The sequence below is a fragment of the Mobula hypostoma genome, chromosome 5 (genome assembly GCF_963921235.1).
Source record: "Mobula hypostoma chromosome 5, sMobHyp1.1, whole genome shotgun sequence".
Classification (NCBI taxonomy): domain Eukaryota; kingdom Metazoa; phylum Chordata; class Chondrichthyes; order Myliobatiformes; family Myliobatidae; genus Mobula; species Mobula hypostoma.
The window spans coordinates 154,974,372-154,988,485 of NC_086101.1; the positions used below are offsets into that span (position 1 = coordinate 154,974,372).

The following is a 14,114-nucleotide window of genomic DNA, read 5'->3' on the forward strand; positions in this document are numbered from 1 at the left end:
CCTGGGACTTGCCTCGGGCTCGGACGCCAGAACCAGGCATGGACATGACATGGGTTAGGGAGAGGAGGAACATGGAAAACAGAGCCTTGGTCTCGGGAGAGCAGGTACATGGAACCATGGACACATTCACAGAACACAGAGTCGGGACCCCTCCTTGGGTACAGGACATAGGGCTGGGACTCACACACAGAACAGAGAGCCGGGACCCCTCCTTGGGTACAGGACATAGGGCCAGGACTCACACACAGAACAGAGAGCCGGGACCCCTCCTTGGGTACAGGACATAGGGCCGGGACTCATGACCCTCCGCGGGGCAGCGGCAAGATGGCCTGACTTACCCCACGGAGGCAAGGACAAGACAAGACAGAACATGACCCCCCGCGGGGCAACGGCAAGACGGCCTGACTTACCCCACGGAGGCAAGGACAGGACAAAACAAGACCAACATGAATGAGCACCAGATAGTACCTATCTAGCTCCGGTGATGGAACTAGACTGAAGTGCAGGTGAGGGCTGCAGATGAGGGCTGAAGGCGAGAGGGGCAGAGAAGGGATTCAGACAGGGGGGTAGGACAGGAATCACAGACCGCCAGGGCCAGGACTTGACTCCGAACTGGGAAGCCGCCAGGGCCAGGACTTGACATGGTACTTGAATGCCACTGGAGCCAGGACTTGGACATGGCACTTGAATGCTGCCAGGGACAGGACTTTGACATGGTACTTGAATGCTGCTAGGGCCAGGACTTGGACGTGGTACTTGAACACTGCCCGGAGCCAGGACGTGGATGTGGTACTTGGATGCCGCCAGAGCCAGGACGTGGATGTGGTACTTGGATGCCGCTGGAGCCAGAACGTGGTGCTTGGAACCTCTGGGTAGTGCCGAGCTCTCAACTCGGCCCGGGAACAGTAGACAGCGGCTCTTGATTCTCTCCGGCGGGTTAACTGACGGACCCACCTTGATGAGGAAACTTTGCAGGCTTGCTTCGGCGAGGTAACTGGACAGGGTTGCTCCGGTGAGGAAAGGTGAATTACCGGCGCTCGCTTCGGGAAGAGACAAGGCTTGCTCCGGCCAGATGACATTAGCACGCCGTGACTTTGCAGACGCTCCCGCGCCGAACGGCTGAAAGCCAGAGACTATAAACTACCGGTTCAGCCGAACGTTAATTGCCTCTAATCACCAAAGTCGAGGGACACGGGAAAACAGGGAATCAACGGTCCAGATCGTAACATAAACAAGGTAAATTTAAAGGGACCCTGATCCGGGCCATGACATCAACAGCGTTTCCATGTTTTGTCATCCTCCTGAAATTGACCTTGAAATTGTGTCCTCCAATAAAAAGCACCCATTTCTGCATTCATGCTGCTGCTGTTAGTGGAACACCCATCTGTGAATTGAAAATGGACACTAATGATCAGTATTTAAGGTAAACTTTCTCCCATACAACTACACTGGTTGAAATGTTTTACACTCCAAACCAGTCTCAAGGCCTCTCTGTTAATATATGTGTAATTTTTCTCTGCAGAGGTAACGGAACGTGATGCAAAGGCTCAGATGTGTTCACTACCATCACTCATAATATGTGACATGACTGCATCTATACCATAAGGCGAGGCATCACAGACAAGATTCTCTGGTGATGTAGATCATGATGTGTGAGTATAGTGCATGATATCACCATCTCCTTTGCCTTTTTGAAAGCCCCCTCATACTGCTTTGTCCCAATCTTTAGTAATGAGTTCAAGGGGAGGAGCACAGTGGCCAGGTTTGGCAGGAACCTCTTTTAGTGATTGGAAAATCCTAAAAAGGACTGCAACTGTGGCACGCCCTTAGACTTGGAGCATGCACCGCTGCTTGAATTTGCTCAGCATACTTGTGTGTCAATGGCGTGACCACAGTGAATGATGCTTGGTTTAAAAAATTCACATTTATTCATGAATCACGGTTTCACGAATCCATCCCAGACATGGCCATCCAGCGTATTTCAATGTGTTTCATGCTGACAGAAACCCAATGATCTCAGGCAAGACTCATGGTAGCGGAAAATGTATTTACATAAATAAGAACTGTTGTACGGACGCTTTAGCAGAGGCATCCCACTGTTCACCGATGAATGAGCTCATTTTTGTGAATAGCAGACCGTTTTATATACCAAGGGAGTTCACTACAATTGTGTTGGTAGCTGTATATATCACCCCCACCCCCCCGGCCGATGAGGCACTGCGTGAGCTCTACAGTGCCGTCAGTGATTTCAAACCAAACACCCCGATGGTATCTTCGTTATCACAGGTGATTTTCACTATGCAAACCTAAAGGCAGTCCTGCCTAAATTCCACCAGCATGTTTATTTTGCTAGCAGAACTGAAAACACACCACATCTGGTTTGCACTAATATATTTAGAATTTAGAATTTATTTAAATCTTACAACCATTCCACAATGTGAGGGAGTAAAAATCTTTGTGTTACGACTCCGTTACAATGTACAGACATGTGAATGTGAAAGTCTAATAGCTTGTAGAAAGAAGCTGTCCCATAGCCTTTTGGTCCTGGCTTTAATACTGCGGTAGAACTTGCCAGACGGAAACAGCTGGAACAGTTTATGGTTGGGATGGCTGGTGCCCCCATTGATCTTCCAAGCCTTCTTTCTACACCTGCTGCTGTAAATATCTTCAGTGGAGGGAAGTTCACATCCACAGATGTGCTGGACTGTCTGTATCACTCTCTGCAGTGCCCAACGATCAAGGTTGGTGCTGTTCCTGTACCAGGCGGTGATACAGCTAGTTAGTATGCTCTCAATGGTGCCCCTGTAAAAGGTCTTGAGGATTTGGGGGCTCATGCCAAACTTCTTCACTTGCCTGAGGTGGAAGAGACGTTGTGTGTTTTTTTGCCACAAAGCCAGTATGTACAGTCCAGGTGAGATCATTGGTGATGTGTACACCGAGGAACTTGAAACTACTCACCCTCTCAAACTGCACACCTATTGATGTTGATCAGAGCGAGCCTTTCTCAGTTCCTACTGTAGTCCACAATCAGCTCTTTTGTTTTTTGGACATTGAGGGAGAGGTTGTTATCTTAGCACCACTGCGTCAGGCTGTCAACCTCTCCTCTGTAGGCTGTTTCATTACCACTAGTAAAAAGGCTTATCAAAGTCGTTTCATCTGTGAATTTGATCAGCAGATTGGAGCTGTGTGTGGCAGTACAGTCAGTTTAAAGGAAGTAGAGAAGGGGACTCAGGACACAACCCTGGGGGGCATCTGAGTTGAGGATCAGAGGGGCAGAGCTGAGGAAGCCCATCCTCACCACCTGTCTGTGATTCAATAGGAAGTCTAGGATCCAGCTACACAAGGTAGGGTGCAGGTCAAGGTCTCTGAGCTTCTTGTCAAGGCTGGAGGGAATTATGGTGTTGAATGCTGAACTGTAGTCCAGGAGCAGCATCCTAACGTATGCATCCCTCTTCTCCAGGTGAGTGAGGGCAGTGTGTAGTGCTGTGGCTATGGCAGCATCAGTAACCGGTTCCATTGTTAGGTGAATTGTAGGGGTTCCAGTGTGGGTGGTAGCATGCTGCAGATGTAGTCTTTAGCCGGCCTCTCAAAGTGTTTGCTTTTAATTGAGGAGAGTGCAACAGGATGGTAATTGTTCAGGCATGCTGCTTTGGTTTTCTTTGGTACCGGGACAATGATGGATGATTAGATTAGATTATGAGGACACGCAGTCCTCTTTTATTGTCATTTAGTAATGCATGCATTAAGAAATGATACAATGTTTCTCCAGAATGAGATCACAGAAACATATGACAAACCAACTGAAAAACTAGCAAAACCATATAATTATAACATATAGTTACAACAGTGCAAAACAATACCATAATTTGATAAAGAACTGACCATGGGCACGGTAAGAAGTCTCAAAGTCTCTCAAAAGTCCCATCATCTCATGCAGATGGTGAACCTCCAGCGCCGCAACTTGCCGATGCAGCATCCTGGAAGCATCTGACCACAATCCGACTCCGAGTCCGTCCGAGAACTCGGAGCCTCCAACCAGCTCTCTGACACCGAGCGCCGAGCACCATCTCTGCAAAGCACTTTGACCCCGGCCCCGGCAACAGGCAATAAGCAAAGCCGAGGATTTGGGGCCTTCCCCTCCGGAGATTCTTGATCGCACAGTAGCAGCAGGAGGGCACTACACACTGGGAGAGGGAGAGATTAAAAACGTCTGCAAACACACCAGCCAACTGTTGAGCACACACTTTGAGGACTTGCCCTGGGATGCCATCCAGCCCTGCTACCTTGCATCTGTTGACATGTTGGAAAGGTCTACATACCTCAGCCTCAGAGATGACCAAGGAGCAGTTCTCATTGGTGCCTCTCCTTGGAGGTTCAGTCCTATCAACCTCGAATCGAGCATAATAAACATTGAGCTCATCCAGGACTGAGGCAGCAACGTTGGCCGTACTACTGTGTTTCCTCTTGAAGCCCGCGATGGTGTGCAGTCCTTGTCATATGCTGCGTGTCATTGTCACAAACTTGTGACTGGATTTTGTCCATTTTGTCGTTTTGCCACCTTGATGGCTCTACGTAAATCATAGTGGCATTTCTTGAGCTCCTGTTGGTCTCCAGAGGCAAAGGCTTTGTCCCTTGTGCCAAAAGCAACACTACTGAACTATTTATCCAAGGCTTCTGGTTTGGGTAGACCTGGACCAACTTTTGGACAACAATATCTTCAATGCACTTTTGAATGAAGCTTGTGATCACCTCAATGTATTCAGAGATGCTCTCAGGTTGAAATACCTCCCATGAGTTGCTATCAAAGCAGTCTTGTAACGTTGAGCCAGCAGTGGATAGTTTTCACTGTGGCCGCTTCCTACTTCTGTATCTGCCTGTAGGCAGCAGGAGCAAGATGGAGGAATGATCAGACTTTCGGAACAGAGGATGGAGAAGTACTTTGTAGGCACTGCGGAAGGGAGAGTAGCAGAGGTTGAGTATGCTTCCTCCCCCATGTGCTCACCTCCATGTGTTGGCAGAACTTTGGGTAAGCTTTGGTTAGTGATGCTTGGTTAGTCTCCAGCGATGATGAAAGCAGCCTCTGGGTGTGTGCTTTCATGGATATTGATGGTTTCGCAAAGTTTATTGACAGCCAGATTGGTATCGGCTTGTGGTGGGATATAAACAGCTGTAATAATAGCAGACGTGAATTCTCTAGGCAGCCAGAAAGGTTGACGTAGCAGCATAAGGTACTCCAGATCTGGGGAGCAAAAGGATTTGTGGGTGTGCCCGCTACCTGGGACGCACAAACCATTGTTCACCACGAAACATTCTCTCCCCTTTACTTTTCCCAGAGAGGTCATTAGACCTGTCTGCTCCGAACACAGAGAACCCAATGGGTTCACTGGCTTGGTCTGGTGTTTTCTCCGACAACCAGATTTCCGTAAAACATAAGATGTCACACTGCTTTGTTTCCCATTGGTAGGATATTCTGGCTCTCAACTCACACAGCTTGTTGTCCAGGGACTGTACCTTAGCCAGGAGTATGCTAGGGAGTGGCGGCTGATTTGTGCACTGTCTTAACCTAACCAAGATGCTGGCTCCTATTCCTTGCCTCCAGTAATGTTTCCTTGGTAATTCCAGTGTGGTGAATGAACCTGACATGGTTCGTGCAAGCTGGGGTCCCAGTGGTAGAAAGCTGGCACATTATGATTGAATGCCATCTTTCTGATGTTCAAAACAGTCAATCGATCATACCTGATGTGACTTTTAGCTTCTTGTAAGAGAAGTGCAGAAAGGAGTAAAGAGATAAGCAGACAATTACAACACCAATTCGGAGTACACAACAGGCTGCCATATAATGGCACCATCTTGGAAATCAGATGCCTATAAGGCAGTCCCTTAGCCCCACATTGGACTCCCAGATCACTTGTCTGTAATGTTGATTCCAGCATACAAACCAGTGATCAATTGGGTCAAACCAGTTCTAAAGGTGATGAAAAAACCTGACCTGAAGGTGCAATCTCTACACCGCAGGACTGCTTTGATAATATGAAGAGACGGCTACCAATAGCAACCATGTTAACATGGAGGAATATGCGGATCCTGTGACCAGGTACATAGAGAAATGTACTGAGGATATTTCCATCATGAAACACATCCAGGTGAGGGCAAATCAGAAGCCATGACTTACTGCAGAGGTCTGTGTCGGGCTGAGGGGTTGGGATGAGGCCTTTATATCGGGGGATGCAACTGCTCTCCAGGAAGCAAGAACTGTGCCTTCCTACTCCATCAAGAAGGCGAAATGGGAGCATTCTCAGAGAATTTACAGCCACTTCTGCGATACCAGAGACACGCGTTGCAAGTGGCAAGGAATTCAGAGGATTACAGAATACAAGTCTACCCTGTGCGCCAGTGACCTGGATATTTCACTCCCTGAGGAGCTGAATGCATTCTATGCCTGGTTTGATGCCCAGAACAGAGTGCTGGTGAGGAAAGCACCCATCCCCCACCCCCCAGGAGAGCAGGCACTCCGTCTGGCTGAAACTGAGGTGAGGAAGACCCTGGCCAGAGTCAACCCACGCAAAGCTGTGGGGCCCGATAACATACCAGGTTGGGTTCTGAAAGACTGTGCAGCCCAGCTGATGTAGGTGCTCACTGATAAATTCAACATCTCTCTGGAACAATCCATTGTCCCCTTTACTTTAAAGGTGGCAACCATGTTCCAGTGCCAGAAAAAGCAGTAGTAACCTGCTTAAATGACTAAATGACTATCATTGTTGACATTGACGTCAATCATTATGAAATGCTTTGAGTGGCTGGTCATGGAGCATATTAAAACCTTTCTCCTGGCTACATTGGACTCTTTGCAGTTCGCATATTGCTCAAATTGATCCACTGACAACGCAATAGCCTCTGACCTCCTCTGTTCTGTCCCATCTGGAAAGTGGAGTCTCATGTGCCAGACTGCTGTTTATAGAATTCATTTTGGCATTCAACATCATCATACCCCAGAATCTGGTGGGAAACTGTCCTCACTGGGTCTCAACACCGCCCTCTGCAACTGGATACTGTACTTCGTAACAGTAAGACCACAGTCAGTCCATGTGTGCAGCGATGTCTCTCGTCCCATTACACTGAGCACTCGTGCTCCCCAGGGCTGTGTGTTCAGCCTGCTGCTGTTCACACTGCTGACAATGACTGTGTTGCAGGATCGAGCTCAAACCTTGTCATCAAGTTTGCAGATGACACAACAGTGGTTGGCCATATCAAGAACAATGACGTATAGAGAGGAAGTGGAGCAACTGGTGGATTGATGTGAGAACAACCTACGCCTGAACGTGGAGAAGACCAAGGAAATCATTGTGGACTTCAGGAAGGTGCGGATGAACCATCCTTCTCTGTGAATACATGGCTCCTCCATAAAGGGAATTAAGTGCGCCATGTTCCTGGGAGATCATATCAGAGATGACCTCATCTGGTCCTTTAATATCATCTCCCTGAACAGGAAGGCACAGTACCTCCACTTCCTAAGAAGAATGATGTAAGAAAGACTCCTCTCCCCCATCTTAACTGTGTTTCACAGAAGCACCATTGATAGTGTCCTGACAAGATGCATCAGCAACTGGTATGGGAACATTCGAGCATCAGACCAGAAGACCCTACAAAGGACAGTGAGAACAACAGAGAGGATCACAGTGGTCTCTCTACCATCCATTGGGGAGATTTATCAGGAGTGCTACTTACACAGGGCCCTTCGTGTTATTAAGGATTCTGCCCATCCATCCACCCAGCATCCTCTTTGACTTTCTACCATCAGGCAGTAGACTACAATCTATAAAATCAAGAACGGTAAGAATGAGAAACAGTTTCTTCCATCAGACCATTAGGCTTCTGAACACCCTGCCTCATCATATTTGAAGTGTCACTGGTTAATCTGTTCCGTATCTTGCAATATTTAACATTAATGCACTTTAATTTGTTATGTATGTGTGATTCATCTGTAGATTTTATCATACCTTCATAAGATATTGTGTGTTATGTGTAGTACTTTGCTTTACTCCCTGGTTCAAAGACATGTTGTCTCATATGTATATACATTATATGGCTATACATGTTATATACATGTATGTAGTTAAATGACAATAAGCTTGCATCATGATCTGAGCCCATAATCGTCTAACATCATCTACTGAAGGCTAGATATGTGGCATTCAATTCTGGCAACCCAGGCTGTACTAGAAAATCAGGTAGGATTTGCAAAGGGCTATTTCAAAGGCGAAGGGACAATTTCAAATGAGGTTGGAAGCAATATCAGATGCATGGCAACTCCGGCAGGGACTGCAAGATATTACTTTCTACAAAGCGAAACCCAATAGTATGAATGACAACGATGCTTCATTACCAGATGAACTCAACACTTCTATGCATGCTTTGAAAGGGAGAACACAACTACAGCTGTGAAGATTCCTGCTGTACCTGATAACCCTGTGATCTCCGTCTCAGAGGCTGATGTTAGGTTGTCTTTAAAGAGAGTGAACCCTCGCAAGGCAGAAGCCCTGATGCAGTACCTGGTAAGGCTCTGAAAACCTGCGCCAACCAACTAGCAGGAGTATTCAACGACATTTTCAACCTCTCACTGCTACGGGCAGAAGCTCCCACTTGCTCCAAAAAGGCAACAATTATACCAGTGCCTAAGAAGAGTGATGTGGGCTGCCTTAATGACTATCGCCTGGTAGCACTCACGTTGACAGTGATGAAATGCTTTGAGAGGTTGGTTATGACTAGACTGAACTCTTGCCTCAGCAAGGACCTGGACCCATTGCAATTTGCCTATCATCACAATAGGTCTATGGCAGATGCAATCTCCATGGCTCTTCACACGGCGTTAGACCACATGGACAACACAAACACATACGTCAGGATGCTGTTCATTGACTATAGCTCAGCATTTAATACCATCATTCCCAGAATCCTGATTGAGCAGTTACAGAACCTGGGCCTCTGTACCTCCACTGTAACTGGATCCTCGACTTCCTAACCAGAAGACCACAGTCTGTGCGGATTGGTGATAACATATCCTCTTCGCTGATGATCACCACTGGTACATCTCAGGTGCGTGCATAGTCCACTGCTCTACTCTCTGTATACACATGACTGTGTGGCTAGGCATAGCTCAAATACCATCTATAAATTTGGTGATGATACAACCATTGTTGGTAGAATCTCAGGTGGTGATGAGAGGGCATACAGGATTGAGATATGCTAACTAGCGAAATGGTGCCACAGCAACAATCTGGCACTCAGCGTCAGTAAGACGAAAGAGCTGATTATGGACTTCAGAAAGGGTAAGACGAAGGAACACATACCAATCCTCATAGAGGGATCAGAAGTGGAGAGAATGAGCAGCTTCAAGTTCCTGGGTGTCAAGATCTCTGAGGATCTAACCTGGTCCCTGCATATTGATGTAATCATAAAGAAGGCAAAACTGCGAGCGGCTATGCTTTATTAGGAGTTTGAAGAGATTTGGCATGTCAACAAATATTCTCAAAAACTTCTATAGTTGTATCGTGGAGAGTATTCTGACAGGCTGCATCATTGTCTGGTATGGAGGGGCTACTGCACAAGACTGAAAGAAGCTGCAGAAGGCTGTAAATCTAGTCAGCTCCTCCTTGGGCACTAGCCTACAAAGTACCCAGGACATCTTTAGGGAACGGTGTCTCAGAAAGGCAGCGTCCATTATTAAAGACCTCCAGCACCCAGGGCATGCCCTTTTCTCACTGCTACCATCAGGTAGGAGATACAGAAGCCTGAAGGCACACACTCAGCGATTCAAGATCCTTCCCCTCTGCCATCCGATTCCTAAATGGGCTTTGAAGATTTGGACACTACCTCAGTTTTTTTTTAATATACAGTATTTCTGTTTTTGCACATTTTTTAATAATAATAATACAGAATTGATTTACTTGTTTATTTATTATGTTTTATTCTATTTATGTTTTGTTCTCTCTCTCTGCTAGATTACGTATTGCATTGAATTGCTGCTGCTAAGTTAACAAATTTCATGTCACATGCTGGTGATAATAAACCTGATTCTGATCTTTTTAACATTGTCTTGAGATTTTGGTGATGTTCCTTGTCATGCTTACCGGTAACAGTGATGTTATCCAGGTAACACTGAGTGCCTGAGCTACCTTGTAACATCTGGTTCATAACTTACTGCGAGATTGCAGGTGCAGATGCTACTCCAAAATAAGCATATTATAGCAATAAAGCACTTTGAGGGTGTTCATGTTGAGAAAGACTTTGGACACATTGTCCATCTCCATCAGTAGGCAGGATTCAGCTAAGTGTATTTTGCTGAAGTGTTTCTTTCCAGAAGGTTTTGCAAAGGTGTCATATATCTTGAGCAGAGTGCATTGATTTACTTTCAGTACTCAGTTGATGGTGACCTCAGGATCACCATGGATCCTGACAGACCCATTCTTCTTGGCTGCTGGGACCACTGGCATTGCCCATGGGCTTCATTCTCACTTGAAAGAATTCCTTCAGCCTCCAAGTGGTCCAGCTTACAGACTACTTTATCAGGGGTAGTATAAAGGACCAGATTGTAAATCTTCGGCATAGAATTTTCTTTTAACCCAATTTTAGCCTTGGTATGATTGAGTTTTGCAGTGTCATCCTTCAACACTCCAGTGACATCATCCAGTACCATTCTTAATTTGCTTTCATTTGACTATGTTACAGGGGATGTGATGTGCAAATGCTGGATGGATCTCCAATCAAATTGTAGTTGTTTCAGCCACTCAGCGCCGGTCCTCATGTTTTTACCAAGCTCAATGTGGCTTATTGGTTGCGGTGTTCCACTGTTATTAATGTCATTATCTTTTCTTCACCATAAATTTTCAGTTGGTTATCTGCAGGCTTCAGTTCAGTATTTATGAAATACGATTCAGACTTATTTTGTGGAGTTACTGAAACAGCCGAGTCAATGTCCAGTCCTATGTTAATTAACTTGCCATACACTTCCAGTAAAAGCCATATTGGTTGCCTTTTGCAAAACACATAAACTGGTGGAGGAATGTAGCAGATCACTTAGCATCTAAGGAAATTAATAAACAGTTGATATTTCAGTCGGAGATTCTTCTTCAGCACAGATCTAAATATTATGCTCACATCTCTGTAGCAGAAGTGAATCAGATTCAGAGGTGAACTCAGCCTAGTGAAACCAGATTTCCTCTGGTTCCACATGGTCCATTGGTCAGGTTTCTTTGGGTTGGACTTATAAGATAAACTCCAGAAAAGTGGATCTATAATTGAACTATTGAATCAATTGACACTGGTGCATCCCAACTAATTAGGTTTTATGCACATACTTAGGCTGCTTTTAACACTAAAAAAAATCGCATTTGTATTCTGAGAGAGTCTGAAGCCATCAGTATGCATAAAAAAAGAGAATGATGAAGAAAAAGAAAGCAACACACATAAAAGTTGCTGGTGAACGCAGCAGGCCAGGCAGCATCTATAGGAAGAGGTACAGTTGACATTTCGGGCTGAGACCCTTCGTCAGGAGAAAGAAAGTGTAACTCTATAGATACAGTAGATGGAAAATCTTAGAGTGAACGATATAATTATTTCTTTAAGCTGTTTAGTATCATCTTTGTGTCCCCAAAATTTTCAGTTACTGGGGGCTTTTGTTTTCTTCTCTATAAGCCATCTGTCAATGTCAGAGATGAATTGCTTCCATTCAATCCTCTGGGTTCTGGTTGCTATCCCGAACCTGCAGACTTAAAAACTGGAGAGGCAAGTGGGTCTTGGCAAGCCTGTTGAGTAGGTTGTCTGGGGTTCTGATTCTCCCCCATTTGCCTCTGGCTTGTTTTCCATTTGCTTCTGTTAGAGCAGTTAAAATTGTACAAGATATCTTTGGTATAAAAATTGAAAATATTGGAGTCGTTGTACAGAAACTGTAGCATCTGATGAGTGAGAAATAATGTTTTGGGTTGATGATCTTACAATAATTTTGGTGAAAATTAACCAAAGTCTAACATTACTTCTAAACAATTTAATTTTCAAAAAATATTCTGTATGCTGCTGAGAATTTACAGCACTTTCTGTTTTTACTTCTGATTTCGAGTATCTTTAGTGTTCTGTTTTTTTTTTGCAGGGAGCAGATGTACACACACACATAAGTGCTGTTACATATAATAATATAGTGACTACATTTGGAGTTAAGGAGAGATACAGTACAGAAGCAGGCTGTTTGGCCCACAGCATCCATGCTTACCTTAATTCTCATTTCTTGGTTCTGCGGTGGAGATGATGATGATTGAATACTTTATGATTTGACTTTGGAGGATAACTCCTAAAATATGTTAATTGATGTTTGGTGAGATAGGAACTGGTTACTGGATAAGATTGTCACTGATGACTGACTTCCAAATTTGAATATTTTAGAGAGTGATATGCAAGTATATTTCCTAAAGACTACTTCCATTTTTTTAAATTTTGGATGTTTTCAAGCTGCATTACACCATATATCGTGTAACAGAATTCCCAGCAGTTCCATTGTGATATTGGTGCTAAATGAATTTGTTCTGTTGCAGTTGTCACTGAATTACTCTGGCCAGTTCTAGCATCTGACTCTCATTCTTGTACAACTCACTTCACGTTCTTTGTCCAGTCCTTCCTTTGTCTACCTCTGACGTTTTATTGCATGTCAGCAGCTTCACAGAGGAATCATATTCAAGCTGTGAAATATGCAGTGTTGTAGCTGTCTTTGCTTCAATTGTTTTTTTTCCTCAGTCTATCTTCATGTTATGTTATTCTTGCCACTTTGAATACATTATGTATTCTTCTTGATCAGTTTCTACTTTTAATGTATGATCTCTTGCACAGCGCATTTTAGCACTGAAATCCATATAATAAAATTCTGTTGATAAACGCTTCAGAAACTGATTATTTGTGATTTTACCAAAGACTTCCGTGTCCTATTTAATCTTTCAAGAGCTGCAAAAACAAACACAGTCCCTCTTTTGACATCTTTTTCTTAACTTCCATTTTCTGACACCAACCATCAGCACAAACATCTCTAGATTTAGCTTTATCCTTGTATCAGTGCAACTTGTTACAGATTTTTAAAAATCAGTTAGCATGTTCACATGTACTCGATTCACATGTGCATTGTATAGCCTCAAAGTGAAATGATTACTTCCCTCATCTGGTAAATATATTTTTGCTTCTTTTTTTCAAAGATTTAAAGCATCTGAAAGTAGAGTTCTTATAAATTTTATTGCAGGCAAATGTTGATAAATATAAACATATATTTTTTTTTCATCGACAAGACTCACAATGACAGCTGTTGCTATTCACACATATATCTCCCCCGCATTAACAGTTCCTAACAGTAATTTGCTGGCCGTCACTTTATAATAGCTGCCACTTTTTATGTGCAACCTCAAAACAGGTGTTGCTTCTCTCTGTAGAATTCGTAAAAGCCAAACATAATCATTATGATATCAATACAATACATCATTTTCCTGAAATAAAATGTCTGCAATTTAATCACAAATTTCTTTGGAAAAAAATTACAAAGAAACATTCAGATATTTACAGAATATTTTCTTTAATCTTGTGTTGATGCCGGAGATGTGCAAACTGCACTTCTTCAGAAGGTAATTTGTGTCTTCACTGCTGAACATTAAACTGCTTCTGCCCATTAAAACACAAGAAATAGGAGCAGGAGCAAACCATTGAGACCTTTGAGCCTGCCCCATCATTCATCAAAATCATTCTCAGTGCCCCCATGCCCTGTGATTCTCTTAATGACCATAAGCTTGAAATCTGACCATCTCTGTTCTGAATATACTCAGATGATCTGCCTCCACGGGGAGTTGACTATTCTGAGAGAGACATTCCATCCACTTCAGTCCCAAACAACCCCCCACCATTAGGTTGACAATGAACCCCCGATCCTATCCTCCTCAGTCAGGGGAAGCATTTTACCTGTGTTAAGCTTGTCGAGAAGCTGCAATGTGAAAACCCCAGTTAAAGCCATCTCCCGCATGTGTGCTTTTATTTAATGCATATGTAGTTGTGCACAGACACAACAAATTGGGAACGAATGCAAACCTGGATGT

General features: G+C 44.2%; 1 long non-coding RNA gene across 1 annotated transcript in view; it reads left to right on the forward strand.

Moving 5' to 3' along the window:
* The first annotated feature begins 1,433 nt into the window (after positions 1-1,433).
* The window catches only part of LOC134346319 (uncharacterized), a 50,625-nt gene continuing 37,944 nt past the window's right edge, over positions 1,434-14,114 (forward strand). The window contains exon 1 of the long non-coding RNA XR_010017903.1: positions 1,434-1,652. This is a non-coding gene — a long non-coding RNA (uncharacterized LOC134346319). The remainder of the gene's footprint in view (positions 1,653-14,114) is intronic.